Raw genomic sequence first — 25,936 nt, 5'->3', positions numbered from 1 at the left:
GGTATACCACTCAGCCGGAACAAATGATGCAATCCAGCCATTTGTGACCACCAGAATGGCTGTGAGGGTTTTAGGGGAAGTGTAACAAGCCCCAGTGAGAAATTCAAATACCATAGAATCTCACAAGGAGAAGAAAAAGCAAGCACTAACCAACAGGTGGCACTGAACATTTGTATGCGGGCTCCCAGAGGCAAAGAGGGGCGGTGACGGAGGGTGAAAGAGAAGATTAGGCACAAGTGTGTGGTGAGGGCCTGTGATTAGTCTTACACTGGTGAAGATGATGTAAGCTACACAGAAGTCTAAAGCAATGAGGATGTGAATCTGGAAGTTATAGTACGTTCTAATGCAGGGTCATGGCTATAAATTCACCTCAAATCAAAAATCCAAAAAGGGGTCCAGAATGATGTCATAAAGCTTTGGGGGCGGAAAGAGTTTACGGAAGGTGAACTTCCAAGGATGGAAAATCACCTCCAAATGCTTACAGATGCTACAGAAAGGCAGACCATTCCAAATAGGTGAAGAGGAATACTACGAAGAGAACATGATCAGTCCTAAACCCATGAACGAACGGAAAATGTTACCGTCCATGATGTTATTACTAATCACCTTCACGAATAATCCAAACAGGCCCACGTCTTCCCAAGTTCAGGCAAAAGGTTGGTCCAAAAGTACAATTCAGGGCCGGCCCTGTGGTGGAGCAGGTAAGTGCCCACATTCCGCTTGGGCGGCCCGGGCCTCACTGTTTCACATTACGAGTGCATATCACATTAGTAGTGTTAGGAAATATAGATTTCATGGTATGGTGCGGGCAGAGATCATAAATAAGCAGCAATTGTGAGGATACGTTATCAATACGCACAAGAAAAGGAACCATAAGAATATTACAATCTATGGAAGTATCTGGTACACTTCCCAAAGGCAGAAGGAAGGAAATCTTGTGACCTGCCAAGGTGGAATTGGCAGAGTGCCACGAGATGACACCATCATCGTGCATCAGAACATTCCCTGGGCAACTTCAACTTGTGAGGGAGTCCAGGACTTTTTCTGGGTAAGGTCCACCCATTTTGCCATCTACCCAAGATATAAGAGATAAAACCCAGGATAATCTTACAGGAGTGACACCAGTGTCTAGAGAGAATGTAGGAGCCCTTTCGAAGTTCAAGGAGAAAGATAGAAACTGACAACAATTGCAGAAAAAGGAAAACTATCCTACCTAGACAGGGTGAGGAGTCAGACTGGGCTGAGATGGCTGTGAAACTCTGTGTGCACGGAGGTTGTCAGGACAACTTCGAATTTTGAGGTCGCTTATGACATCACGGTGAACATGTCCCCCAGGGTGGCCGCATGGTTACAGTCTGAGGATTGGCCTAGGCTAGGCTATTAAAGGGACAGATACCCAGAAACAGGTTTGGCAAACAGAAAGCAGGCACAGAAACTAGAAGAGATAAAACAGAGTCTGATGCAAGGGATAAGAAAGGAACCCTAGGCCACAAGTGAGAATAGAGGGACAGGCACGGAGAGGAGAACATTGTCATCTATTCAAGTCTATGGGGAGGTCATGCTGATTCAAGCTTGCAACTTCATTGGAAACAAGTGGCCGGACTTGGCGTTCATCACACCTACAGTGCCCTCGTGCCTTAAGCATAATGCAAAGTCAAGAAAGATGTCTTGAGGACATTGAAGAGAAGAATCGATGCCTCCTTTCCAAGGCCCATAGCATTCTTTGAAGGTCAGTCTCTTTTTCCGAAGCTCTGGTGTCACGTGGGCCCACTGGGCACATGGTAATGTGTCCCAAGAGATGTCTTGGAAGCCTTGAAGGAATGGAGCCCTGTCACGCTTGGGGTATGTCTCTTTGTTTGGAAGTGCTCTACAAGGGTGCTGAAAAGCACCCTCTTCCACAGGGCTTCGTTCCTTCGTGAAGGCTGCCCTCCCAGGCTAGTGTGCTCTGTTTGCCTCCATCGAAATTCTCTCCCCCTACCTCTTGCCGTAGAAGGATTATTGATTATGTGTTTTGACACCATATGTAAGGAAGTTGCACGAAAATTAGAACTTTACAGTTGTGTTTCAAGAAAAATAAACAGGCCAGGGTAGAGGATGTAGGGCAAACAAATGGCACACCCTATAAAAATTAAGTAAGCCCGTATCTGGACGGAATCTAGGGGAACGTTCAAGGATCAGGGGTCAAGTTCGAAACTTCCCAAATCCGGAAAAGAGACAGAAAAATATCTTTCCTGGAGAGTGGAATTCATCCGATTTGTCTAAGTTGTCTTGGAAACATTGTGTCCGTGAAGGGGGTTGCCAGGACCACCTCGAATTTGGAGTTTCTGATCTCAGGATGTCAAACCAACCCACATGACCACGTGTTCTCAGTGCTTAGTTTGACCTAGGCTAGGATAGCCAAGAGTCCTACAAGTGACCGGTGCAAATTCAAGGACAACAACCAAGAGTCACGAAAGCACTCACACCTCACCCTAGAGAACATACAGCGATTAACGAAATACAAACTAATCACTCGGAATGAAGGAGAACGGACTGATAAGCATGTCTAAGGGAGATAGCTGAGAAAGACCATGACGAGTATACTATGGAAAAGAAAAAGAGGACCCAGAAAATGGAAGGTGAACAGAAATCACACCTGAATTATCCACAATGAAAGATGATGTCCGTCTTTAGACAGACTCTGCTGGAACGTTTGAAAGTCAGAGAAATTCACAAGCCAAAAAACGGCAGCGAAGGTCAAGCATGGGCTAACTGGGAAGGGTGAGTTATGAGACTGCTCCAAGCAGGCTCTGAAACCTGTATCCAGGAAGCATGCTGGACCTCAGAGACACAATTATGACAAATCCTCTGACATCACAATGGACCCGAAAAACAACCTAGCCTCATCTACACAGTGCTAGAGTTGGGCTCACTAGTATATTTAACTCCCGTTGCACTCAACTGCACGTTGCCACTGAACATGTAAGTGGCCGGCCGGTGGTGCAGTGGTGAGGTCCGCACCTTCTGGGTCTGTGGCCCAGTATGGGCTGGGTGGAATCCTCGGTTTGGGCCTCCTCACCACTGCTTCAGTTGTTCTGGTGCAGGCGTCCGAGGTAGAGTAGAGGCAGATGGGAAGGGACGTTGGACAGGGCCAGACTTCCACAGCAAATACAGGAGCATTGCCAGCAGATGTGAGCACAGCAATGCACTTGTGCCAAAACAAAACCAATTAAAAGTTGCAAAGAATAGAAAAACTGAAGCTAAGGAAAAAAAAAACAAAAAAACAGGAGCTTGCCATTACGAAGAATAGGATCTCTGTGAATAACCTTAGCAAAACAGGTGAATTCTATGTTAATTCAAAAACTAGCAAACCTTTGGGGAAAGAAACTCAAGAAGACACAAGAAAAAAAAAGATATCGAGGGATCGAGGAATGGAAGGATTAACACACTTGAAAGGTTCATACCGCAGTAAGGAATCTCTGGATTCCATGCAATCCCAGTCAAAGTTGCAGCAGTATTTGCCACAGAGAAGAAGAGAGAATCCTGAAGTTTCTAGCCAGCAACACGAGACCCTGACTAGGCAAAGGAATCCTCAGGAAAACGAACAAAGCAGCACGTGTCACAATTTCTGATTTCAACATAGAGGACGAAGCGCTAGGTACCGAAACGGCACAGTCTGGGCCCCAAAACAGGCATGAAGACCCATGCAAAACAATTGAGAGCCCAGAGCCCAACTCAAACTTACATGGACAGCCCATTTTGGACCAGGGAGCCAAGTGGAGACAGCGGAGAAAGGAGAGTCTCTACAATAAACGGTGCTGGGAAGCCTGCACAGCCACATGGAACACAACGAGAGTACACCATGATGTTACACCTGGCACACACACCACCTGAAATGGATTAAAGCCTTGAATGGCAGACTTGAAACCGTGAACCTTGTAGGAGAAGACCTAGGCAGAGTGCTCTTTGCCATCTGTCTGAGCCGCCTATTTGGAAGAAGCATGTCTGACTGGGCAAGGGCAACAAAGGAAACAAGAAACAAACGGGACCACATCAAATGCACACACTTCTGCCCACTCAAGGAAACCATCAACTGAATACTAAGACACCACAACAATTGGGAGAGGATGTTTGCAAACCACACATCGGACAAGGGGTGAAAAGCCCAAAGATACAATCAACTCGCACGTCTCCACAAGAAAAAAAACAAGCCAATGAAAACCTGGTCAAAAGATGGAAGCAGAGATTTCTCCGAAGAAGACAGAAAGAGGGCCAGTAGGTGCATGAAAACTTGTTCACCATCATGAAGTCTCAGGAAAATGCAAATCCAAACTGCAAGGCCATGGCAGCTCACTGTGGTCAGCATGGCTAGAAGGAAGCAGACAGGAAATAACAAGTGTCAGAGAGGAGGTGCAGAGAAGGGAAGCCTCCTGCACTGCTGGTGGGAGTGTAACCCGGTGCAGCCACGATGCCAAAGGTGTGGAACTGCCTCAGAAATTTAAGTATCCATGTCCCGTATGACCCAGCTATTAATCTGCCGCTTGCTTATCCAAAAAAGTCAGAAAGACTACCGCATAAAGACATGTGCATGGCTGTGTTCACCACAGTCTTACTCCTGATATCCAAGACTTGGAAAGCACCCTGGTGTCCAGCAAGGGATGATTGGAGAAGGAAGATGGGCTATAGCCACACAATGGTATACCACTCAGCCGGAACAAATGATGCAATCCAGCCATTTGTGACCACCAGAATGGCTGTGAGGGTTTTAGGGGAAGTGTAACAAGCCCCAGTGAGAAATTCAAATACCATAGAATCTCACTTACAAGGAGAAGAAAAAGCAAGCACTAACCAACAGGTGGCACTGAACATTTGTATGCGGGCTCCCAGAGGCAAAGAGGGGCGGTGACGGAGGGTGAAAGAGAAGATTAGGCACAAGTGTGTGGTGAGGGCCTGTGATTAGTCTTACACTGGTGAAGATGATGTAAGCTACACAGAAGTCTAAAGCAATGAGGATGTGAATCTGGAAGTTATAGTACGTTCTAATGCAGGGTCATGGCTATAAATTCACCTCAAATCAAAAATCCAAAAAGGGGTCCAGAATGATGTCATAAAGCTTTGGGGGCGGAAAGAGTTTACGGAAGGTGAACTTCCAAGGATGGAAAATCACCTCCAAATGCTTACAGATGCTACAGAAAGGCAGACCATTCCAAATAGGTGAAGAGGAATACTACGAAGAGAACATGATCAGTCCTAAACCCATGAACGAACGGAAAATGTTACCGTCCATGATGTTATTACTAATCACCTTCACGAATAATCCAAACAGGCCCACGTCTTCCCAAGTTCAGGCAAAAGGTTGGTCCAAAAGTACAATTCAGGGCCGGCCCTGTGGTGGAGCAGGTAAGTGCCCACATTCCGCTTGGGCGGCCCGGGCCTCACTGTTTCACATTACGAGTGCATATCACATTAGTAGTGTTAGGAAATATAGATTTCATGGTATGGTGCGGGCAGAGATCATAAATAAGCAGCAATTGTGAGGATACGTTATCAATACGCACAAGAAAAGGAACCATAAGAATATTACAATCTATGGAAGTATCTGGTACACTTCCCAAAGGCAGAAGGAAGGAAATCTTGTGACCTGCCAAGGTGGAATTGGCAGAGTGCCACGAGATGACACCATCATCGTGCATCAGAACATTCCCTGGGCAACTTCAACTTGTGAGGGAGTCCAGGACTTTTTCTGGGTAAGGTCCACCCATTTTGCCATCTACCCAAGATATAAGAGATAAAACCCAGGATAATCTTACAGGAGTGACACCAGTGTCTAGAGAGAATGTAGGAGCCCTTTCGAAGTTCAAGGAGAAAGATAGAAACTGACAACAATTGCAGAAAAAGGAAAACTATCCTACCTAGACAGGGTGAGGAGTCAGACTGGGCTGAGATGGCTGTGAAACTCTGTGTGCACGGAGGTTGTCAGGACAACTTCGAATTTTGAGGTCGCTTATGACATCACGGTGAACATGTCCCCCAGGGTGGCCGCATGGTTACAGTCTGAGGATTGGCCTAGGCTAGGCTATTAAAGGGACAGATACCCAGAAACAGGTTTGGCAAACAGAAAGCAGGCACAGAAACTAGAAGAGATAAAACAGAGTCTGATGCAAGGGATAAGAAAGGAACCCTAGGCCACAAGTGAGAATAGAGGGACAGGCACGGAGAGGAGAACATTGTCATCTATTCAAGTCTATGGGGAGGTCATGCTGATTCAAGCTTGCAACTTCATTGGAAACAAGTGGCCGGACTTGGCGTTCATCACACCTACAGTGCCCTCGTGCCTTAAGCATAATGCAAAGTCAAGAAAGATGTCTTGAGGACATTGAAGAGAAGAATCGATGCCTCCTTTCCAAGGCCCATAGCATTCTTTGCAGGTCAGTCTCTTTTTCCGAAGCTCTGGTGTCACGTGGGCCCACTGGGCACATGGTAATGTGTCCCAAGAGATGTCTTGGAAGCCTTGAAGGAATGGAGCCCTGTCACGCTTGGGGTATGTCTCTTTGTTTGGAAGTGCTCTACAAGGGTGCTGAAAAGCACCCTCTTCCACAGGGCTTCGTTCCTTCGTGAAGGCTGCCCTCCCAGGCTAGTGTGCTCTGTTTGCCTCCATCGAAATTCTCTCCCCCTACCTCTTGCCGTAGAAGGATTATTGATTATGTGTTTTGACACCATATGTAAGGAAGTTGCACGAAAATTAGAACTTTACAGTTGTGTTTCAAGAAAAATAAACAGGCCAGGGTAGAGGATGTAGGGCAAACAAATGGCACACCCTATAAAAATTAAGTAAGCCCGTATCTGGACGGAATCTAGGGGAACGTTCAAGGATCAGGGGTCAAGTTCGAAACTTCCCAAATCCGGAAAAGAGACAGAAAAATATCTTTCCTGGAGAGTGGAATTCATCCGATTTGTCTAAGTTGTCTTGGAAACATTGTGTCCGTGAAGGGGGTTGCCAGGACCACCTCGAATTTGGAGTTTCTGATCTCAGGATGTCAAACCAACCCACATGACCACGTGTTCTCAGTGCTTAGTTTGACCTAGGCTAGGGTAGCCAAGAGTCCTACAAGTGACCGGTGCAAATTCAAGGACAACAACCAAGAGTCACGAAAGCACTCACACCTCACCCTAGAGAACATACAGCGATTAACGAAATACAAACTAATCCCTTGGAATGAAGGAGAACGGACTGATAAGCATGTCTAAGGGAGATAGCTGAGAAAGACCATGACGAGTATACTATGGAAAAGAAAAAGAGGACCCAGAAAATGGAAGGTGAACAGAAATCACACCTGAATTATCCACAATGAAAGATGATGTCCGTCTTTAGACAGACTCTGCTGGAACGTTTGAAAGTCAGAGAAATTCACAAGCCAAAAAACGGCAGCGAAGGTCAAGCATGGGCTAACTGGGAAGGGTGAGTTATGAGACTGCTCCAAGCAGGCTCTGAAACCTGTATCCAGGAAGCATGCTGGACCTCAGAGACACAATTATGACAAATCCTCTGACATCACAATGGACCCGAAAAACAACCTAGCCTCATCTACACAGTGCTAGAGTTGGGCTCACTAGTATATTTAACTCCCGTTGCACTCAACTGCACGTTGCCACTGAACATGTAAGTGGCCGGCCGGTGGTGCAGTGGTGAGGTCCGCACCTTCTGGGTCTGTGGCCCAGTATGGGCTGGGTGGAATCCTCGGTTTGGGCCTCCTCACCACTGCTTCAGTTGTTCTGGTGCAGGCGTCCGAGGTAGAGTAGAGGCAGATGGGAAGGGACGTTGGACAGGGCCAGACTTCCACAGCAAATACAGGAGCATTGCCAGCAGATGTGAGCACAGCAATGCACTTGTGCCAAAACAAAACCAATTAAAAGTTGCAAAGAATAGAAAAACTGAAGCTAAGGAAAAAAAAAACAAAAAAACAGGAGCTTGCCATTACGAAGAATAGGATCTCTGTGAATAACCTTAGCAAAACAGGTGAATTCTATGTTAATTCAAAAACTAGCAAACCTTTGGCGAAAGAAACTCAAGAAGACACAAGAAAAAAAAAGATATCGAGGGATCGAGGAATGGAAGGATTAACACACTTGAAAGGTTCATACCGCAGTAAGGAATCTCTGGATTCCATGCAATCCCAGTCAAAGTTGCAGCAGTATTTGCCACAGAGAAGAAGAGAGAATCCTGAAGTTTCTAGCCAGCAACACGAGACCCTGACTAGGCAAAGGAATCCTCAGGAAAACGAACAAAGCAGCACGTGTCACAATTTCTGATTTCAACATAGAGGACGAAGCGCTAGGTACCGAAACGGCACAGTCTGGGCCCCAAAACAGGCATGAAGACCCATGCAAAACAATTGAGAGCCCAGAGCCCAACTCAAACTTACATGGACAGCCCATTTTGGACCAGGGAGCCAAGTGGAGACAGCGGAGAAAGGAGAGTCTCTACAATAAACGGTGCTGGGAAGCCTGCACAGCCACATGGAACACAACGAGAGTACACCATGATGTTACACCTGGCACACACACCACCTGAAATGGATTAAAGCCTTGAATGGCAGACTTGAAACCGTGAACCTTGTAGGAGAAGACCTAGGCAGAGTGCTCTTTGCCATCTGTCTGAGCCGCCTATTTGGAAGAAGCATGTCTGACTGGGCAAGGGCAACAAAGGAAACAAGAAACAAACGGGACCACATCAAATGCACACACTTCTGCCCACTCAAGGAAACCATCAACTGAATACTAAGACACCACAACAATTGGGAGAGGATGTTTGCAAACCACACATCGGACAAGGGGTGAAAAGCCCAAAGATACAATCAACTCGCACGTCTCCACAAGAAAAAAAACAAGCCAATGAAAACCTGGTCAAAAGATGGAAGCAGAGATTTCTCCGAAGAAGACAGAAAGAGGGCCAGTAGGTGCATGAAAACTTGTTCACCATCATGAAGTCTCAGGAAAATGCAAATCCAAACTGCAAGGCCATGGCAGCTCACTGTGGTCAGCATGGCTAGAAGGAAGCAGACAGGAAATAACAAGTGTCAGAGAGGAGGTGGAGAGAAGGGAAGCCTCCTGCACTGCTGGTGGGAGTGTAACCCGGTGCAGCCACGATGCCAAAGGTGTGGAACTGCCTCAGAAATTTAAGTATCCATGTCCCGTATGACCCAGCTATTAATCTGCCGCTTGCTTATCCAAAAAAGTCAGAAAGACTACCGCATAAAGACATGTGCATGGCTGTGTTCACCACAGTCTTACTCCTGATATCCAAGACTTGGAAAGCACCCTGGTGTCCAGCAAGGGATGATTGGAGAAGGAAGATGGGCTATAGCCACACAATGGTATACCACTCAGCCGGAACAAATGATGCAATCCAGCCATTTGTGACCACCAGAATGGCTGTGAGGGTTTTAGGGGAAGTGTAACAAGCCCCAGTGAGAAATTCAAATACCATAGAATCTCACTTACAAGGAGAAGAAAAAGCAAGCACTAACCAACAGGTGGCACTGAACATTTGTATGCGGGCTCCCAGAGGCAAAGAGGGGCGGTGACGGAGGGTGAAAGAGAAGATTAGGCACAAGTGTGTGGTGAGGGCCTGTGATTAGTCTTACACTGGTGAAGATGATGTAAGCTACACAGAAGTCTAAAGCAATGAGGATGTGAATCTGGAAGTTATAGTACGTTCTAATGCAGGGTCATGGCTATAAATTCACCTCAAATCAAAAATCCAAAAAGGGGTCCAGAATGATGTCATAAAGCTTTGGGGGCGGAAAGAGTTTACGGAAGGTGAACTTCCAAGGATGGAAAATCACCTCCAAATGCTTACAGATGCTACAGAAAGGCAGACCATTCCAAATAGGTGAAGAGGAATACTACGAAGAGAACATGATCAGTCCTAAACCCATGAACGAACGGAAAATGTTACCGTCCATGATGTTATTACTAATCACCTTCACGAATAATCCAAACAGGCCCACGTCTTCCCAAGTTCAGGCAAAAGGTTGGTCCAAAAGTACAATTCAGGGCCGGCCCTGTGGTGGAGCAGGTAAGTGCCCACATTCCGCTTGGGCGGCCCGGGCCTCACTGTTTCACATTACGAGTGCATATCACATTAGTAGTGTTAGGAAATATAGATTTCATGGTATGGTGCGGGCAGAGATCATAAATAAGCAGCAATTGTGAGGATACGTTATCAATACGCACAAGAAAAGGAACCATAAGAATATTACAATCTATGGAAGTATCTGGTACACTTCCCAAAGGCAGAAGGAAGGAAAACTTGTGACCTGCCAAGGTGGAATTGGCAGAGTGCCACGAGATGACACCATCATCGTGCATCAGAACATTCCCTGGGCAACTTCAACTTGTGAGGGAGTCCAGGACTTTTTCTGGGTAAGGTCCACCCATTTTGCCATCTACCCAAGATATAAGAGATAAAACCCAGGATAATCTTACAGGAGTGACACCAGTGTCTAGAGAGAATGTAGGAGCCCTTTCGAAGTTCAAGGAGAAAGATAGAAACTGACAACAATTGCAGAAAAAGGAAAACTATCCTACCTAGACAGGGTGAGGAGTCAGACTGGTCTGAGATGGCTGTGAAACTCTGTGTGCACGGAGGTTGTCAGGACAACTTCGAATTTTGAGGTCGCTTATGACATCACGGTGAACATGTCCCCCAGGGTGGCCGCATGGTTACAGTCTGAGGATTGGCCTAGGCTAGGCTATTAAAGGGACAGATACCCAGAAACAGGTTTGGCAAACAGAAAGCAGGCACAGAAACTAGAAGAGATAAAACAGAGTCTGATGCAAGGGATAAGAAAGGAACCCTAGGCCACAAGTGAGAATAGAGGGACAGGCACGGAGAGGAGAACATTGTCATCTATTCAAGTCTATGGGGAGGTCATGCTGATTCAAGCTTGCAACTTCATTGGAAACAAGTGGCCGGACTTGGCGTTCATCACACCTACAGTGCCCTCGTGCCTTAAGCATAATGCAAAGTCAAGAAAGATGTCTTGAGGACATTGAAGAGAAGAATCGATGCCTCCTTTCCAAGGCCCATAGCATTCTTTGAAGGTCAGTCTCTTTTTCCGAAGCTCTGGTGTCACGTGGGCCCACTGGGCACATGGTAATGTGTCCCAAGAGATGTCTTGGAAGCCTTGAAGGAATGGAGCCCTGTCACGCTTGGGGTATGTCTCTTTGTTTGGAAGTGCTCTACAAGGGTGCTGAAAAGCACCCTCTTCCACAGGGCTTCGTTCCTTCGTGAAGGCTGCCCTCCCAGGCTAGTGTGCTCTGTTTGCCTCCATCGAAATTCTCTCCCCCTACCTCTTGCCGTAGAAGGATTATTGATTATGTGTTTTGACACCATATGTAAGGAAGTTGCACGAAAATTAGAACTTTACAGTTGTGTTTCAAGAAAAATAAACAGGCCAGGGTAGAGGATGTAGGGCAAACAAATGGCACACCCTATAAAAATTAAGTAAGCCCGTATCTGGACGGAATCTAGGGGAACGTTCAAGGATCAGGGGTCAAGTTCGAAACTTCCCAAATCCGGAAAAGAGACAGAAAAATATCTTTCCTGGAGAGTGGAATTCATCCGATTTGTCTAAGTTGTCTTGGAAACATTGTGTCCGTGAAGGGGGTTGCCAGGACCACCTCGAATTTGGAGTTTCTGATCTCAGGATGTCAAACCAACCCACATGACCACGTGTTCTCAGTGCTTAGTTTGACCTAGGCTAGGGTAGCCAAGAGTCCTACAAGTGACCGGTGCAAATTCAAGGACAACAACCAAGAGTCACGAAAGCACTCACACCTCACCCTAGAGAACATACAGCGATTAAAGAAATACAAACTAATCACTCGGAATGAAGGAGAACGGACTGATAAGCATGTCTAAGGGAGATAGCTGAGAAAGACCATGACGAGTATACTATGGAAAAGAAAAAGAGGACCCAGAAAATGGAAGGTGAACAGAAATCACACCTGAATTATCCACAATGAAAGATGATGTCCGTCTTTAGACAGACTCTGCTGGAACGTTTGAAAGTCAGAGAAATTCACAAGCCAAAAAACGGCAGCGAAGGTCAAGCATGGGCTAACTGGGAAGGGTGAGTTATGAGACTGCTCCAAGCAGGCTCTGAAACCTGTATCCAGGAAGCATGCTGGACCTCAGAGACACAATTATGACAAATCCTCTGACATCACAATGGACCCGAAAAACAACCTAGCCTCATCTACACAGTGCTAGAGTTGGGCTCACTAGTATATTTAACTCCCGTTGCACTCAACTGCACGTTGCCACTGAACATGTAAGTGGCCGGCCGGTGGTGCAGTGGTGAGGTCCGCACCTTCTGGGTCTGTGGCCCAGTATGGGCTGGGTGGAATCCTCGGTTTGGGCCTCCTCACCACTGCTTCAGTTGTTCTGGTGCAGGCGTCCGAGGTAGAGTAGAGGCAGATGGGAAGGGACGTTGGACAGGGCCAGACTTCCACAGCAAATACAGGAGCATTGCCAGCAGATGTGAGCACAGCAATGCACTTGTGCCAAAACAAAACCAATTAAAAGTTGCAAAGAATAGAAAAACTGAAGCTAAGGAAAAAAAAAACAAAAAAACAGGAGCTTGCCATTACGAAGAATAGGATCTCTGTGAATAACCTTAGCAAAACAGGTGAATTCTATGTTAATTCAAAAACTAGCAAACCTTTGGGGAAAGAAACTCAAGAAGACACAAGAAAAAAAAAGATATCGAGGGATCGAGGAATGGAAGGATTAACACACTTGAAAGGTTCATACCGCAGTAAGGAATCTCTGGATTCCATGCAATCCCAGTCAAAGTTGCAGCAGTATTTGCCACAGAGAAGAAGAGAGAATCCTGAAGTTTCTAGCCAGCAACACGAGACCCTGACTAGGCAAAGGAATCCTCAGGAAAACGAACAAAGCAGCACGTGTCACAATTTCTGATTTCAACATAGAGGACGAAGCGCTAGGTACCGAAACGGCACAGTCTGGGCCCCAAAACAGGCATGAAGACCCATGCAAAACAATTGAGAGCCCAGAGCCCAACTCAAACTTACATGGACAGCCCATTTTGGACCAGGGAGCCAAGTGGAGACAGCGGAGAAAGGAGAGTCTCTACAATAAACGGTGCTGGGAAGCCTGCACAGCCACATGGAACACAACGAGAGTACACCATGATGTTACACCTGGCACACACACCACCTGAAATGGATTAAAGCCTTGAATGGCAGACTTGAAACCGTGAACCTTGTAGGAGAAGACCTAGGCAGAGTGCTCTTTGCCATCTGTCTGAGCCGCCTATTTGGAAGAAGCATGTCTGACTGGGCAAGGGCAACAAAGGAAACAAGAAACAAACGGGACCACATCAAATGCACACACTTCTGCCCACTCAAGGAAACCATCAACTGAATACTAAGACACCACAACAATTGGGAGAGGATGTTTGCAAACCACACATCGGACAAGGGGTGAAAAGCCCAAAGATACAATCAACTCGCACGTCTCCACAAGAAAAAAAACAAGCCAATGAAAACCTGGTCAAAAGATGGAAGCAGAGATTTCTCCGAAGAAGACAGAAAGAGGGCCAGTAGGTGCATGAAAACTTGTTCACCATCATGAAGTCTCAGGAAAATGCAAATCCAAACTGCAAGGCCATGGCAGCTCACTGTGGTCAGCATGGCTAGAAGGAAGCAGACAGGAAATAACAAGTGTCAGAGAGGAGGTGCAGAGAAGGGAAGCCTCCTGCACTGCTGGTGGGAGTGTAACCCGGTGCAGCCACGATGCCAAAGGTGTGGAACTGCCTCAGAAATTTAAGTATCCATGTCCCGTATGACCCAGCTATTAATCTGCCGCTTGCTTATCCAAAAAAGTCAGAAAGACTACCGCATAAAGACATGTGCATGGCTGTGTTCACCACAGTCTTACTCCTGATATCCAAGACTTGGAAAGCACCCTGGTGTCCAGCAAGGGATGATTGGAGAAGGAAGATGGGCTATAGCCACACAATGGTATACCACTCAGCCGGAACAAATGATGCAATCCAGCCATTTGTGACCACCAGAATGGCTGTGAGGGTTTTAGGGGAAGTGTAACAAGCCCCAGTGAGAAATTCAAATACCATAGAATCTCACTTACAAGGAGAAGAAAAAGCAAGCACTAACCAACAGGTGGCACTGAACATTTGTATGCGGGCTCCCAGAGGCAAAGAGGGGCGGTGACGGAGGGTGAAAGAGAAGATTAGGCACAAGTGTGTGGTGAGGGCCTGTGATTAGTCTTACACTGGTGAAGATGATGTAAGCTACACAGAAGTCTAAAGCAATGAGGATGTGAATCTGGAAGTTATAGTACGTTCTAATGCAGGGTCATGGCTATAAATTCACCTCAAATCAAAAATCCAAAAAGGGGTCCAGAATGATGTCATAAAGCTTTGGGGGCGGAAAGAGTTTACGGAAGGTGAACTTCCAAGGATGGAAAATCACCTCCAAATGCTTACAGATGCTACAGAAAGGCAGACCATTCCAAATAGGTGAAGAGGAATACTACGAAGAGAACATGATCAGTCCTAAACCCATGAACGAACGGAAAATGTTACCGTCCATGATGTTATTACTAATCACCTTCACGAATAATCCAAACAGGCCCACGTCTTCCCAAGTTCAGGCAAAAGGTTGGTCCAAAAGTACAATTCAGGGCCGGCCCTGTGGTGGAGCAGGTAAGTGCCCACATTCCGCTTGGGCGGCCCGGGCCTCACTGTTTCACATTACGAGTGCATATCACATTAGTAGTGTTAGGAAATATAGATTTCATGGTATGGTGCGGGCAGAGATCATAAATAAGCAGCAATTGTGAGGATACGTTATCAATACGCACAAGAAAAGGAACCATAAGAATATTACAATCTATGGAAGTATCTGGTACACTTCCCAAAGGCAGAAGGAAGGAAATCTTGTGACCTGCCAAGGTGGAATTGGCAGAGTGCCACGAGATGACACCATCATCGTGCATCAGAACATTCCCTGGGCAACTTCAACTTGTGAGGGAGTCCAGGACTTTTTCTGGGTAAGGTCCACCCATTTTGCCATCTACCCAAGATATAAGAGATAAAACCCAGGATAATCTTACAGGAGTGACACCAGTGTCTAGAGAGAATGTAGGAGCCCTTTCGAAGTTCAAGGAGAAAGATAGAAACTGACAACAATTGCAGAAAAAGGAAAACTATCCTACCTAGACAGGGTGAGGAGTCAGACTGGGCTGAGATGGCTGTGAAACTCTGTGTGCACGGAGGTTGTCAGGACAACTTCGAATTTTGAGGTCGCTTATGACATCACGGTGAACATGTCCCCCAGGGTGGCCGCATGGTTACAGTCTGAGGATTGGCCTAGGCTAGGCTATTAAAGGGACAGATACCCAGAAACAGGTTTGGCAAACAGAAAGCAGGCACAGAAACTAGAAGAGATAAAACAGAGTCTGATGCAAGGGATAAGAAAGGAACCCTAGGCCACAAGTGAGAATAGAGGGACAGGCACGGAGAGGAGAACATTGTCATCTATTCAAGTCTATGGGGAGGTCATGCTGATTCAAGCTTGCAACTTCATTGGAAACAAGTGGCCGGACTTGGCGTTCATCACACCTACAGTGCCCTCGTGCCTTAAGCATAATGCAAAGTCAAGAAAGATGTCTTGAGGACATTGAAGAGAAGAATCGATGCCTCCTTTCCAAGGCCCATAGCATTCTTTGCAGGTCAGTCTCTTTTTCCGAAGCTCTGGTGTCACGTGGGCCCACTGGGCACATGGTAATGTGTCCCAAGAGATGTCTTGGAAGCCTTGAAGGAATGGAGCCCTGTCACGCTTGGGGTATGTCTCTTTGTTTGGAAGTGCTCTACAAGGGTGCTGAAAAGCACCCTCTTCCACAGGGCTTCGTTCCTTCGTGAAGGCTGCCCTCCCAGGCTAGTGTGCTCTGTTTGCCTCCATCGAAATTCTCTCCCCCTACCTCTTGCCGTAGAAGGATTATTGATTATGTGTTTTGACACCATATGTAAGGAAGTTGCACGAAAATTAGAACTTTACAGTTGTGTTTCAAGAAAAATAAACAGGCCAGGGTAGAGGATGTAGGGCAAACAAATGGCACACCCTATAAAAATTAAGTAAGCCCGTATCTGGACGGAATCTAGGGGAACGTTCAAGGATCAGGGGTCAAGTTCGAAACTTCCCAAATCCGGAAAAGAGACAGAAAAATATCTTTCCTGGAGAGTGGAATTCATCCGATTTGTCTAAGTTGTCTTGGAAACATTGTGTCCGTGAAGGGGGTTGCCAGGACCACCTCGAATTTGGAGTTTCTGATCTCAGGATGTCAAACCAACCCACATGACCACGTGTTCTCAGTGCTTAGTTTGACCTAGGCTAGGATAGCCAAGAGTCCTACAAGTGACCGGTGCAAATTCAAGGACAACAACCAAGAGTCACGAAAGCACTCACACCTCACCCTAGAGAACATACAGCGATTAACGAAATACAAACTAATCCCTCGGAATGAAGGAGAACGGACTGATAAGCATGTCTAAGGGAGATAGCTGAGAAAGACCATGACGAGTATACTATGGAAAAGAAAAAGAGGACCCAGAAAATGGAAGGTGAACAGAAATCACACCTGAATTATCCACAATGAAAGATGATGTCCGTCTTTAGACAGACTCTGCTGGAACGTTTGAAAGTCAGAGAAATTCACAAGCCAAAAAACGGCAGCGAAGGTCAAGCATGGGCTAACTGGGAAGGGTGAGTTATGAGACTGCTCCAAGCAGGCTCTGAAACCTGTATCCAGGAAGCATGCTGGACCTCAGAGACACAATTATGACAAATCCTCTGACATCACAATGGACCCGAAAAACAACCTAGCCTCATCTACACAGTGCTAGAGTTGGGCTCACTAGTATATTTAACTCCCGTTGCACTCAACTGCACGTTGCCACTGAACATGTAAGTGGCCGGCCGGTGGTGCAGTGGTGAGGTCCGCACCTTCTGGGTCTGTGGCCCAGTATGGGCTGGGTGGAATCCTCGGTTTGGGCCTCCTCACCACTGCTTCAGTTGTTCTGGTGCAGGCGTCCGAGGTAGAGTAGAGGCAGATGGGAAGGGACGTTGGACAGGGCCAGACTTCCACAGCAAATACAGGAGCATTGCCAGCAGATGTGAGCACAGCAATGCACTTGTGCCAAAACAAAACCAATTAAAAGTTGCAAAGAATAGAAAAACTGAAGCTAAGGAAAAAAAAAACAAAAAAACAGGAGCTTGCCATTACGAAGAATAGGATCTCTGTGAATAACCTTAGCAAAACAGGTGAATTCTATGTTAATTCAAAAACTAGCAAACCTTTGGGGAAAGAAACTCAAGAAGACACAAGAAAAAAAAAGATATCGAGGGATCGAGGAATGGAAGGATTAACACACTTGAAAGGTTCATACCGCAGTAAGGAATCTCTGGATTCCATGCAATCCCAGTCAAAGTTGCAGCAGTATTTGCCACAGAGAAGAAGAGAGAATCCTGAAGTTTCTAGCCAGCAACACGAGACCCTGACTAGGCAAAGGAATCCTCAGGAAAACGAACAAAGCAGCACGTGTCACAATTTCTGATTTCAACATAGAGGACGAAGCGCTAGGTACCGAAACGGCACAGTCTGGGCCCCAAAACAGGCATGAAGACCCATGCAAAACAATTGAGAGCCCAGAGCCCAACTCAAACTTACATGGACAGCCCATTTTGGACCAGGGAGCCAAGTGGAGACAGCGGAGGAAGGAGAGTCTCTACAATAAACGGTGCTGGGAAGCCTGCACAGCCACATGGAACACAACGAGAGTACACCATGATGTTACACCTGGCACACACACCACCTGAAATGGATTAAAGCCTTGAATGGCAGACTTGAAACCGTGAACCTTGTAGGAGAAGACCTAGGCAGAGTGCTCTTTGCCATCTGTCTGAGCCGCCTATTTGGAAGAAGCATGTCTGACTGGGCAAGGGCAACAAAGGAAACAAGAAACAAACGGGACCACATCAAATGCACACACTTCTGCCCACTCAAGGAAACCATCAACTGAATACTAAGACACCACAACAATTGGGAGAGGATGTTTGCAAACCACACATCGGACAAGGGGTGAAAAGCCCAAAGATACAATCAACTCGCACGTCTCCACAAGAAAAAAAACAAGCCAATGAAAACCTGGTCAAAAGATGGAAGCAGAGATTTCTCCGAAGAAGACAGAAAGAGGGCCAGTAGGTGCATGAAAACTTGTTCACCATCATGAAGTCTCAGGAAAATGCAAATCCAAACTGCAAGGCCATGGCAGCTCACTGTGGTCAGCATGGCTAGAAGGAAGCAGACAGGAAATAACAAGTGTCAGAGAGGAGGTGCAGAGAAGGGAAGCCTCCTGCACTGCTGGTGGGAGTGTAACCCGGTGCAGCCACGATGCCAAAGGTGTGGAACTGCCTCAGAAATTTAAGTATCCATGTCCCGTATGACCCAGCTATTAATCTGCCGCTTGCTTATCCAAAAAAGTCAGAAAGACTACCGCATAAAGACATGTGCATGGCTGTGTTCACCACAGTCTTACTCCTGATATCCAAGACTTGGAAAGCACCCTGGTGTCCAGCAAGGGATGATTGGAGAAGGAAGATGGGCTATAGCCACACAATGGTATACCACTCAGCCGGAACAAATGATGCAATCCAGCCATTTGTGACCACCAGAATGGCTGTGAGGGTTTTAGGGGAAGTGTAACAAGCCCCAGTGAGAAATTCAAATACCATAGAATCTCACTTACAAGGAGAAGAAAAAGCAAGCACTAACCAACAGGTGGCACTGAACATTTGTATGCGGGCTCCCAGAGGCAAAGAGGGGCGGTGACGGAGGGTGAAAGAGAAGATTAGGCACAAGTGTGTGGTGAGGGCCTGTGATTAGTCTTACACTGGTGAAGATGATGTAAGCTACACAGAAGTCTAAAGCAATGAGGATGTGAATCTGGAAGTTATAGTACGTTCTAATGCAGGGTCATGGCTATAAATTCACCTCAAATCAAAAATCCAAAAAGGGGTCCAGAATGATGTCATAAAGCTTTGGGGGCGGAAAGAGTTTACGGAAGGTGAACTTCCAAGGATGGAAAATCACCTCCAAATGCTTACAGATGCTACAGAAAGGCAGACCATTCCAAATAGGTGAAGAGGAATACTACGAAGAGAACATGATCAGTCCTAAACCCATGAACGAACGGAAAATGTTACCGTCCATGATGTTATTACTAATCACCTTCACGAATAATCCAAACAGGCCCACGTCTTCCCAAGTTCAGGCAAAAGGTTGGTCCAAAAGTACAATTCAGGGCCGGCCCTGTGGTGGAGCAGGTAAGTGCCCACATTCCGCTTGGGCGGCCCGGGCCTCACTGTTTCACATTACGAGTGCATATCACATTAGTAGTGTTAGGAAATATAGATTTCATGGTATGGTGCGGGCAGAGATCATAAATAAGCAGCAATTGTGAGGATACGTTATCAATACGCACAAGAAAAGGAACCATAAGAATATTACAATCTATGGAAGTATCTGGTACACTTCCCAAAGGCAGAAGGAAGGAAATCTTGTGACCTGCCAAGGTGGAATTGGCAGAGTGCCACGAGATGACACCATCATCGTGCATCAGAACATTCCCTGGGCAACTTCAACTTGTGAGGGAGTCCAGGACTTTTTCTGGGTAAGGTCCACCCATTTTGCCATCTACCCAAGATATAAGAGATAAAACCCAGGATAATCTTACAGGAGTGACACCAGTGTCTAGAGAGAATGTAGGAGCCCTTTCGAAGTTCAAGGAGAAAGATAGAAACTGACAACAATTGCAGAAAAAGGAAAACTATCCTACCTAGACAGGGTGAGGAGTCAGACTGGGCTGAGATGGCTGTGAAACTCTGTGTGCACGGAGGTTGTCAGGACAACTTCGAATTTTGAGGTCGCTTATGACATCACGGTGAACATGTCCCCCAGGGTGGCCGCATGGTTACAGTCTGAGGATTGGCCTAGGCTAGGCTATTAAAGGGACAGATACCCAGAAACAGGTTTGGCAAACAGAAAGCAGGCACAGAAACTAGAAGAGATAAAACAGAGTCTGATGCAAGGGATAAGAAAGGAACCCTAGGCCACAAGTGAGAATAGAGGGACAGGCACGGAGAGGAGAACATTGTCATCTATTCAAGTCTATGGGGAGGTCATGCTGATTCAAGCTTGCAACTTCATTGGAAACAAGTGGCCGGACTTGGCGTTCATCACACCTACAGTGCCCTCGTGCCTTAAGCATAATGCAAAGTCAAGAAAGATGTCTTGAGGACATTGAAGAGAAGAATCGATGCCTCCTTTCCAAGGCCCATAGCATTCTTTGCAGGTCAGTCTCTTTTTCCGAAGCTCTGGTGTCACGTGGGCCCACTGGGCACATGGTAATGTGTCCCAAGAGATGTCTTGGAAGCCTTGAAGGAATGGAGCCCTGTCACGCTTGGGGTATGTCTCTTTGTTTGGAAGTGCTCTACAAGGGTGCTGAAAAGCACCCTCTTCCACAGGGCTTCGTTCCTTCGTGAAGGCTGCCCTCCCAGGCTAGTGTGCTCTGTTTGCCTCCATCGAAATTCTCTCCCCCTACCTCTTGCCGTAGAAGGATTATTGATTATGTGTTTTGACACCATATGTAAGGAAGTTGCACGAAAATTAGAACTTTACAGTTGTGTTTCAAGAAAAATAAACAGGCCAGGGTAGAGGATGTAGGGCAAACAAATGGCACACCCTATAAAAATTAAGTAAGCCCGTATCTGGACGGAATCTAGGGGAACGTTCAAGGATCAGGGGTCAAGTTCGAAACTTCCCAAATCCGGAAAAGAGACAGAAAAATATCTTTCCTGGAGAGTGGAATTCATCCGATTTGTCTAAGTTGTCTTGGAAACATTGTGTCCGTGAAGGGGGTTGCCAGGACCACCTCGAATTTGGAGTTTCTGATCTCAGGATGTCAAACCAACCCACATGACCACGTGTTCTCAGTGCTTAGTTTGACCTAGGCTAGGATAGCCAAGAGTCCTACAAGTGACCGGTGCAAATTCAAGGACAACAACCAAGAGTCACGAAAGCACTCACACCTCACCCTAGAGAACATACAGCGATTAACGAAATACAAACTAATCCCTCGGAATGAAGGAGAACGGACTGATAAGCATGTCTAAGGGAGATAGCTGAGAAAGACCATGACGAGTATACTATGGAAAAGAAAAAGAGGACCCAGAAAATGGAAGGTGAACAGAAATCACACCTGAATTATCCACAATGAAAGATGATGTCCGTCTTTAGACAGACTCTGCTGGAACGTTTGAAAGTCAGAGAAATTCACAAGCCAAAAAACGGCAGCGAAGGTCAAGCATGGGCTAACTGGGAAGGGTGAGTTATGAGACTGCTCCAAGCAGGCTCTGAAACCTGTATCCAGGAAGCATGCTGGACCTCAGAGACACAATTATGACAAATCCTCTGACATCACAATGGACCCGAAAAACAACCTAGCCTCATCTACACAGTGCTAGAGTTGGGCTCACTAGTATATTTAACTCCCGTTGCACTCAACTGCACGTTGCCACTGAACATGTAAGTGGCCGGCCGGTGGTGCAGTGGTGAGGTCCGCACCTTCTGGGTCTGTGGCCCAGTATGGGCTGGGTGGAATCCTCGGTTTGGGCCTCCTCACCACTGCTTCAGTTGTTCTGGTGCAGGCGTCCGAGGTAGAGTAGAGGCAGATGGGAAGGGACGTTGGACAGGGCCAGACTTCCACAGCAAATACAGGAGCATTGCCAGCAGATGTGAGCACAGCAATGCACTTGTGCCAAAACAAAACCAATTAAAAGTTGCAAAGAATAGAAAAACTGAAGCTAAGGAAAAAAAAAACAAAAAAACAGGAGCTTGCCATTACGAAGAATAGGATCTCTGTGAATAACCTTAGCAAAACAGGTGAATTCTATGTTAATTCAAAAACTAGCAAACCTTTGGGGAAAGAAACTCAAGAAGACACAAGAAAAAAAAAGATATCGAGGGATCGAGGAATGGAAGGATTAACACACTTGAAAGGTTCATACCGCAGTAAGGAATCTCTGGATTCCATGCAATCCCAGTCAAAGTTGCAGCAGTATTTGCCACAGAGAAGAAGAGAGAATCCTGAAGTTTCTAGCCAGCAACACGAGACCCTGACTAGGCAAAGGAATCCTCAGGAAAACGAACAAAGCAGCACGTGTCACAATTTCTGATTTCAACATAGAGGACGAAGCGCTAGGTACCGAAACGGCACAGTCTGGGCCCCAAAACAGGCATGAAGACCCATGCAAAACAATTGAGAGCCCAGAGCCCAACTCAAACTTACATGGACAGCCCATTTTGGACCAGGGAGCCAAGTGGAGACAGCGGAGAAAGGAGAGTCTCTACAATAAACGGTGCTGGGAAGCCTGCACAGCCACATGGAACACAACGAGAGTACACCATGATGTTACACCTGGCACACACACCACCTGAAATGGATTAAAGCCTTGAATGGCAGACTTGAAACCGTGAACCTTGTAGGAGAAGACCTAGGCAGAGTGCTCTTTGCCATCTGTCTGAGCCGCCTATTTGGAAGAAGCATGTCTGACTGGGCAAGGGCAACAAAGGAAACAAGAAACAAACGGGACCACATCAAATGCACACACTTCTGCCCACTCAAGGAAACCATCAACTGAATACTAAGACACCACAACAATTGGGAGAGGATGTTTGCAAACCACACATCGGACAAGGGGTGAAAAGCCCAAAGATACAATCAACTCGCACGTCTCCACAAGAAAAAAAACAAGCCAATGAAAACCTGGTCAAAAGATGGAAGCAGAGATTTCTCCGAAGAAGACAGAAAGAGGGCCAGTAGGTGCATGAAAACTTGTTCACCATCATGAAGTCTCAGGAAAATGCAAATCCAAACTGCAAGGCCATGGCAGCTCACTGTGGTCAGCATGGCTAGAAGGAAGCAGACAGGAAATAACAAGTGTCAGAGAGGAGGTGCAGAGAAGGGAAGCCTCCTGCACTGCTGGTGGGAGTGTAACCCGGTGCAGCCACGATGCCAAAGGTGTGGAACTGCCTCAGAAATTTAAGTATCCATGTCCCGTATGACCCAGCTATTAATCTGCCGCTTGCTTATCCAAAAAAGTCAGAAAGACTACCGCATAAAGACATGTGCATGGCTGTGTTCACCACAGTCTTACTCCGGATATCCAAGACTTGGAAAGCACCCTGGTGTCCAGCAAGGGATGATTGGAGAAGGAAGATGGGCTATAGCCACACAATGGTATACCACTCAGCCGGAACAAATGATGCAATCCAGCCATTTGTGACCACCAGAATGGCTGTGAGGGTTTTAGGGGAAGTGTAACAAGCCCCAGTGAGAAATTCAAATACCATAGAATCTCACTTACAAGGAGAAGAAAAAGCAAGCACTAACCAACAGGTGGCACTGAACATTTGTATGCGGGCTCCCAGAGGCAAAGAGGGGCGGTGACGGAGGGTGAAAGAGAAGATTAGGCACAAGTGTGTGGTGAGGGCCTGTGATTAGTCTTACACTGGTGAAGATGATGTAAGCTACACAGAAGTCTAAAGCAATGAGGATGTGAATCTGGAAGTTATAGTACGTTCTAATGCAGGGTCATGGCTATAAATTCACCTCAAATCAAAAATCCAAAAAGGGGTCCAGAATGATGTCATAAAGCTTTGGGGGCGGAAAGAGTTTACGGAAGGTGAACTTCCAAGGATGGAAAATCACCTCCAAATGCTTACAGATGCTACAGAAAGGCAGACCATTCCAAATAGGTGAAGAGGAATACTACGAAGAGAACATGATCAGTCCTAAACCCATGAACGAACGGAAAATGTTACCGTCCATGATGTTATTACTAATCACCTTCACGAATAATCCAAACAGGCCCACGTCTTCCCAAGTTCAGGCAAAAGGTTGGTCCAAAAGTACAATTCAGGGCCGGCCCTGTGGTGGAGCAGGTAAGTGCCCACATTCCGCTTGGGCGGCCCGGGCCTCACTGTTTCACATTACGAGTGCATATCACATTAGTAGTGTTAGGAAATATAGATTTCATGGTATGGTGCGGGCAGAGATCATAAATAAGCAGCAATTGTGAGGATACGTTATCAATACGCACAAGAAAAGGAACCATAAGAATATTACAATCTATGGAAGTATCTGGTACACTTCCCAAAGGCAGAAGGAAGGAAATCTTGTGACCTGCCAAGGTGGAATTGGCAGAGTGCCACGAGATGACACCATCATCGTGCATCAGAACATTCCCTGGGCAACTTCAACTTGTGAGGGAGTCCAGGACTTTTTCTGGGTAAGGTCCACCCATTTTGCCATCTACCCAAGATATAAGAGATAAAACCCAGGATAATCTTACAGGAGTGACACCAGTGTCTAGAGAGAATGTAGGAGCCCTTTCGAAGTTCAAGGAGAAAGATAGAAACTGACAACAATTGCAGAAAAAGGAAAACTATCCTACCTAGACAGGGTGAGGAGTCAGACTGGGCTGAGATGGCTGTGAAACTCTGTGTGCACGGAGGTTGTCAGGACAACTTCGAATTTTGAGGTCGCTTATGACATCACGGTGAACATGTCCCCCAGGGTGGCCGCATGGTTACAGTCTGAGGATTGGCCTAGGCTAGGCTATTAAAGGGACAGATACCCAGAAACAGGTTTGGCAAACAGAAAGCAGGCACAGAAACTAGAAGAGATAAAACAGAGTCTGATGCAAGGGATAAGAAAGGAACCCTAGGCCACAAGTGAGAATAGAGGGACAGGCACGGAGAGGAGAACATTGTCATCTATTCAAGTCTATGGGGAGGTCATGCTGATTCAAGCTTGCAACTTCATTGGAAACAAGTGGCCGGACTTGGCGTTCATCACACCTACAGTGCCCTCGTGCCTTAAGCATAATGCAAAGTCAAGAAAGATGTCTTGAGGACATTGAAGAGAAGAATCGATGCCTCCTTTCCAAGGCCCATAGCATTCTTTGCAGGTCAGTCTCTTTTTCCGAAGCTCTGGTGTCACGTGGGCCCACTGGGCACATGGTAATGTGTCCCAAGAGATGTCTTGGAAGCCTTGAAGGAATGGAGCCCTGTCACGCTTGGGGTATGTCTCTTTGTTTGGAAGTGCTCTACAAGGGTGCTGAAAAGCACCCTCTTCCACAGGGCTTCGTTCCTTCGTGAAGGCTGCCCTCCCAGGCTAGTGTGCTCTGTTTGCCTCCATCGAAATTCTCTCCCCCTACCTCTTGCCGTAGAAGGATTATTGATTATGTGTTTTGACACCATATGTAAGGAAGTTGCACGAAAATTAGAACTTTACAGTTGTGTTTCAAGAAAAATAAACAGGCCAGGGTAGAGGATGTAGGGCAAACAAATGGCACACCCTATAAAAATTAAGTAAGCCCGTATCTGGACGGAATCTAGGGGAACGTTCAAGGATCAGGGGTCAAGTTCGAAACTTCCCAAATCCGGAAAAGAGACAGAAAAATATCTTTCCTGGAGAGTGGAATTCATCCGATTTGTCTAAGTTGTCTTGGAAACATTGTGTCCGTGAAGGGGGTTGCCAGGACCACCTCGAATTTGGAGTTTCTGATCTCAGGATGTCAAACCAACCCACATGACCACGTGTTCTCAGTGCTTAGTTTGACCTAGGCTAGGATAGCCAAGAGTCCTACAAGTGACCGGTGCAAATTCAAGGACAACAACCAAGAGTCACGAAAGCACTCACACCTCACCCTAGAGAACATACAGCGATTAACGAAATACAAACTAATCCCTCGGAATGAAGGAGAACGGACTGATAAGCATGTC

The sequence above is a fragment of the Equus asinus genome, chromosome 29, assembly GCF_041296235.1.
Source record: "Equus asinus isolate D_3611 breed Donkey chromosome 29, EquAss-T2T_v2, whole genome shotgun sequence".
Lineage (NCBI taxonomy): Eukaryota > Metazoa > Chordata > Mammalia > Perissodactyla > Equidae > Equus > Equus asinus.
Note: the sequence above shows the minus strand (reverse complement) of the source record.